Source organism: Asparagus officinalis, chromosome 7, assembly GCF_001876935.1.
Source record: "Asparagus officinalis chromosome 7, Aspof.V1, whole genome shotgun sequence".
In the NCBI taxonomy this organism is placed as follows: domain Eukaryota; kingdom Viridiplantae; phylum Streptophyta; class Magnoliopsida; order Asparagales; family Asparagaceae; genus Asparagus; species Asparagus officinalis.
The window spans coordinates 151,293,053-151,299,914 of NC_033800.1; positions in this window are offsets into that span (position 1 = coordinate 151,293,053).

Consider the following 6,862-nt stretch of genomic DNA (forward strand, 5'->3'; position numbering starts at 1 on the left):
GTTCCTTGTAGGGCTTCGCCCTAATCTTCACCGACACCTCGTCTCGAGGAAGTTTTATTCAGTCCGGGAGGTAGCTGAGGCCGCCACCTCACAGGAGAATGAGACGGCTATGTTTCAGAAGGACAAGGAGGGAAAGACTAAGACAGGACAGATTGGAGACAAGAGGAATAACAAGAGGCCCTTGACAGGACATCGGCAACAGCAAGGCCCTCAAAAGAGGGGACCCCAACAAGATCAGAGGGCACATCATCAGCGCAAGTTTTAGGGGGTATGCTTTAACTGTCGCAAGGTGGGGCACAAGGCATCAGAGTGTTGTACTACACCAGTAGGAGCTCAGCTGGGCAGGGGTCCGAACCAGCAGCAGCCGCGACAGCAGGGCTAAGGTCAGGGTCAGCAGGTCAGGCTTAAGGCACCGCCAGCAGCGCAGAGGCCAGAGGGGTAGGTTCGAGCAGTCCAGGAGGCCCCCCAGGGGCAGATTGTCCCGTATTTTCCAGCACCAGTGGTAGAGCAGTCTTCAGCACCAGGCAGAGTATATATAGTGGTTCCTCATGATCATGGTGCCAGCGGTGCAGTTGTGGAGGGTACGTTCCTCGTGAATTCCTTTCCCGCCCGTATTCTTTTTGATTCGGGAGCTTCACATTCTTTCATTTCGTATGCTTTCATGGTTAGACCCCAGCTCGTAGCTCATAAGTTAGACACCCCTTTATCAGTTTCCACCCCTCTAGGAGAGGTATCGCTTCTGGAGAGCGTTTGTAGGAGGTGTATCATCAGTTTAGACAAGTCCGAGTTTATAGTCGATCTGATAGTTTTGCTCATGTCCGAGTTTGATGTCATCCTTGGTATGGATTGGTTGTCGTCCTACCATATTAGTATTGACTGTTTTACGAAGACAGTCAGACTGTGAACATCCGATGGGTCCGAGATGATTGTGGCCACTTCTCAGGGCAATCGCTTCGCGGAGTCATTTCTGGCGTTCATCAATGAGGTGATGCGACGGGATCAGAGTTCTGATTTATTGGAGACTAGAATTGTCTCGGATTATCAGGATGTCTTTCAGGACATACCTGGGTTACCTCCTGTGAGAGAGGTTGAGTTTTGTATTGAGTTGTAGCCAGGCACAGTCCCGATATCCCGAACACCCTATCGCATGGCACTAGCTGAGATGAGGGAGCTTCAGACCCAGTTGGACGAGTTGTTAGCTCAGGGTTTTATTTGTTGGAGTCATTCTCCGTGGGGCGCGTCGGTCCTCTTCGTGAAGAAGAAGGACGGCAGTATGAGATTGTGTATAGATTATTGGGAGTTGAACAAAGTCACTATCCGGAATAGGTATCCACTACCTAGGATTGATGACTTGTTCGACTAGTTACAGGGAGCGCAGTTCTTCTCGAAGATTAATCTTCATTTTGGTTATCATCAGTTGTGGGTTCGGGAGATGGATAACCCCAAGACCGCTTTCCTCACGCGATATGGATCTTTTGAGTTCTTAGTCATGCCATTCGGACTGACTAATGCACCCGTGGTGTTCATGGACTTGATAAACCGGGTTTTCCGTCCCTTCTTAGATCAGTTCGTAATTGTTTTTATCGATGACATCCTCATTTATTCGAGATCGGAGGCAGATCATGAGCAGCATCTCCGATTAGCTTTGCAGACCCTACGGGAGCACCAGTTATACGCCAAGTTCAGCAAGTGTGAGTTTTAGCTTTCAAAGGTCAGATTTCTCGGTCACATCATCAGCAGAGAGGGCATATCAGTAGACCCAGCTAAGGTTATAGCAGTGCTTGATTGGGAACCGCTGAAGACGGTGATGGAGATTCGTAGCTTTTTGGGTTTAGCAGGTTATTACAGGAAGTTCATCCATGACTTCTCAAAGATTTCGACGCCAATTACACGCCTTACGAAGAAGGGTGTATAGTTTATTTAGAGTACAGAGTGCCAGGAGGCCTTTGATACATTTAAGGCTAAGTTGACTACAGCACCGGTTTTGACTATTCTGAGCAGCGACAGGACATTCGTCGTCTACACAGATGCATCTTTGGTAGGATTGGGAGGCGTTCTTATGCAGACTCAGAGAGTAGTAGCTTACATCTCACGACAGCTGAGAGTGCATGAGCAGAACTCTCCTACTCATGACTTGGAGTTAGCAGCAGTGGTATTTACACTGAAGTCATGGAGGCACTATTTGTATGGAGTGCAGTTTGAGTTGTTCACAGATCATCAGAGTCTGAAATATCTTTTCTCTCAGAAGAAACTCAACCAGAGACAGCGGAGATGGATTGAGTTTATCAAGGACTATGAGTTCACGATTTAGTATCATCCGGGGAAGGCGAACGTCGTAGCGGATGCTTTGAGTAGGAAGCGTCAACATCAGGTTGTGGTTTTGAGGTGCTCATTGCATCGAGACCTTCTAACCCTTAGCCAGTTTGATTTTAGGCCTTAGCCAGTTTGATTTTAGGCCTGAGGTTGGTGGAACTAATGCATTTTTGAGAGCTGTGTCAGTGCAGCCATCTTGGAGTGACAGAGTTTTCATAGTTCGGTTGAAAGACTCTTGGATCCAAATCCGTAAGGAGGAGATTTCTAAAGAGCCTAAGGCCGATTGGACCATTGGAGTAGATGGAGGTCTCCGGATGAAGGGTAGATTGGTTATGCTAGCTAGTGCGGAGCTAAAGAGGGAGTTATTTGATGAGGTGCACCGTACAAGGTACACGGTACATCCAGGGACTACCAAGATGTACAAGGACCTGAAGAGACATTTCTGGTGGAGTGGTATGCGAAGAGAGGTTTCAGAGTATGTGGCTAAGTGTTTTACTTGTCAGCAGGTAAAGGCAGAGCATCAGAGACCGACAGGGACACTTCAGCCATTGCCTATTCCAGAGTGGAAGTGGGCGGATAAAGGCAGAGCATCAGAGACCGACAGGGACACTTCAGCCATTGCCTATTCCAGAGTGGAAGTGGGCGGACATTTCTATGGACTTTATTGTAGGTATTCCAGAGTGGAAGTGGGCGGACATTTCTATGGACTTTATTGTAGGGTTGCCGAAGTCGAAGAAGGGTAATGATTCAATTTGGGTGATAGTGGACCGGTTGACGAAGTCAACACATTTTATTCCAGTAAGGACTACTTATACGGCCGAGGCGTATGCAAGGATCTTTGTTCGAGAGATAGTTCGACTTCACGGGGTTCCGGACACGATCATGTCGGATCGAGGATCAGTTTTCACTTCACATTTTTGGAGGAGTTTCCAGGATTCGTTTGGCAGCAGACTATCTTATAGCCGTATATTCCACCCACAGATGGATGGTCAGACGGAGAGGGTGAACCAGGTGTTAGAGGACATGTTGCGGTCTTGTGTCATTGACTTTCAGGACAGCTAGGAGGAGCATATTCCACTGATAGAGTTCGCTTATAACAATAGTTATCAAGCAACGATCGGTATGGCCCCATGTGAGGCTTTGTACGGAAGACCTTGTAGATCACCGAAATGTTGGGCAGAACCGGAGGATAGTTTGATACTTGGACCGGAGCTTGTGAGGCAGACTACTAAGAAGGTAGCATTGATCAGGGAGCGGATTCTAGCCGCTCAGAGTCGACAGAAGAGCTATACAGATAAGAGGCGAAGACCCCTAGAGTTTCAGATTGGGGATTTGGTTATGCTGAAGGTATCACCTATGAAAGGCGTACAGTGATTCGGGAGGCGAGGGAAGCTTGCACCGAGATATATTGGACCATTCTGGATTTTGGAGCGAATTGGAGCTGTGTCATGCAGACTAGATCTTCCAGCTTCTATGTCTAGTATACACAATGTATTCCATATTTCTATGCTCCGGAAGCACTTGCATGATGAGGAGCAGCAGTGAATGTTGGATGCACCAGAGATTGAGCTCGGGATGATTTAACTACTATTGAGATCCCAGTGTCTATACTTGCTAGAGAAGACAAGAGACTCAGGAACAAGGTGATTCCATTGGTGAAAGTTTAATGGAAACGAAGTGGAGTTGAGGAAGCTTCTTGGGAGCACGAGGAAGACATACGACGCGACTACCCACACTTGTTTGAGCAGGTAAATTAATTAAAGCATTTATGATATGAATTCTTACTTGTATATTTATATATGTACCTTGATACTTATATTTAACACTAGAATGAGGGTATTTTCACTTAATTCCTAATCTTTCGGAATACGTGATATATACATAGGGGGTTCCTTGTTTTGATTTTTTGCCCGACGTACTAGTTCCGTAAGATTAGGGGTTGAGTAAGAATATTATCATTTTTAGATCGTTAAGTATGAATATCACTATATGCTTATCTAGCGGTTAATATTGCGAGATGTGTATGTGTGCGGGTTGGATTAGACCCTTGTCGTGCTTTTCAAGTACCATTATGAGTTAGATATGATTTTTGAATTTCGAGGACGAAATTCTTTTAAGGGGGAAGAATGTACGACTCTGTAGATTTTGATAATTTATATATGTGATTATTAGTGATTTTTAGTAAAAAATAATATTTATTTATGATAAATATCTTTATAACATGGTTGTGCATGAAAACTAGCGTTTTGAGCTTATGAGAATGTATTATGCATCAGTTATGAGGTTGAGTTTACAAATTTGTAAATCTTGTGCAGCAGAGTCGAAGAACCCAGTTTTCAGCTCGTGAGTCGACCCATGACTATCATGAGTCGACTCATGATATCAACTCCCATTGTCATAAGTCTCTGCTGAGTCGACTCATTATCTTATAAGTCGACACATGACAGTCATGGATCGACTCATCGAGGGTTTTCTGGTTTTTGTGAATCGGGTTTGTTTGGGTTTCAGGTCAGGTTTTAACTGTTCATATATATTCTCCTCCACCAGAAAACACTTCTTTTTATCAGTTCTCCCCAGAGAAACCCTAGCCTCTTCTCCCCCTCAAAACCCTAGTTCGTTTTTGGGCGTTTTTGGGAGATTTTCGGGGGGATTTCAGCAGCTCCTGGTGGTTTGCAGCAAGGGGAATCATTCTTCAACACATCTGAGGCGAGTAACATCTCACCCAATCCTTCTTCCATGTTTTTTAAAGTTTACAAACGTTTTACATGAGTTTTATTGAGCCTAAGACTTATTTTCAAGTATAAATCAATGCTCTTATTAGGGTGAATGCTAGAAATCATGTGATTCAGATTTGAAATCCTCACCAATGAGTTTTTGATGAAAACCCAGATTTGGAAATTTATTTAAGAATAACAAATATGAGTTTTTATTTTGATTAAATGCTTTCACTCATGTTTAGGAGTTAAAGGTTAGGTCTAACATGCTAGTGTTTGTTTCTCATGCTATACATGAATTTATCACTGCCTCATAGTCTAGAATTGATAGTTATGGAGGTGAAGATTAGTATAGTGGGAGTATGGAACGAGATGGACGAGTTGCAGTTTTGAAATATCCAGTTTTCAGCCTGTGGATCGACTCATGACTCATCATGAGTCGACTCATCAGGTTGAGTCGACCCATGACTGTCATGAGTCGTGACTCATCATGAGTCGACTCATCAGGTTGAGTCGACCCATGACTGTCATGAGTCGACTCATGAAGTCAATTCCTGTTATTCATTAGTGTCTGTTGAGTCGACTCGTCATTTCATGAGTCAACCCATGAGTCATGAGTCGACTCATAGCTGATTATGAGTCGACTCATCAAAGTTTTTCCTATGTCGTTTGCGTTTCTGCTTGATCACCTACCGTGCTTATACTTTCATACAGTGTTCATATATGATCGAGGGTTCTGTTTATCATTTTTGAACATGAGAAGTAGCCTTCTTTATCGGGTATTAAATTGCAGTATTTATGATTTCATCTACATATGTAAGATGACTTTTCTAACACAAGCTTAGATTTGTACAACGAGGCATGTACAAGAGTAGAATATGTATACCTATACTATTAGTATTCCATGTTTCATATACACAGTCCTCGTGTTGGACTATAACTATTACAGTCTTATGTTGGATAACTGTTAAACCTTGAGTATGTTTCTTAACCGAGTTTGGAACACGATATATTATATGAAGCTGGGACATGATAGCTACCTAGGCTAAACATGACATTTATTGTACCTTTGACATGTTTAAATTGTATCGGTAGAGATAGGTTTGTTTTCTTTTCTTTATTGTTTCTTGTGTAAAACCTCGGGTTTAGTATTTAGGGATTTACAATTTGAGATACAAGGTATATACATGAGGGTTTCCTTGTTTGGATTATTTCGCTCGATGTACCTATGCTCGTGTTGTAATTTCCTAAGTACTAAAACCTACTATTGTTAGTATAAATGATTTTATATTTTTATATATTAACTGTATTTTCATATACAACGAGCCCTACCCCTTGGGGTTGGTTGTGATGTTGCTCGCTAGCGCTTTGACGCTCGTTGTCCCTCCCCCTTTCAGGTAACGAGTCCGGAGCCCGGAGAGTCGCAGGTTGAGGGCAATTTTTATTAGCGCCCGTTTATCCTCTTATTAGATGTATTTCATTTTTGTACTCCACTCGAGACATTTTTGGACTTGAGAGATTTATATTCTAGAGTTGTAAAGGCTGTGTGCCTTATTTCATGTATCAGATGTTTTGTATTTTAAGACATGTTGAGATCTCTAGACTGTTATTATTCATTTCAGACATTAACTATGTATTCCAGCTTATTTGGTTGATGAGATGTATTAATCCGAAATCTATCATTTCATTATTTATTTATTATAAAATCTTTTACTTGCTTTGTACCTACACCTATTGTTGATTCCACTAGAGAGATAGTAATTGTGATGGTGAAATATGTTATTGCACGGTGTGGTGCATGGTAGGTTTGACATTCCTGGTTTCACCTCGAACTG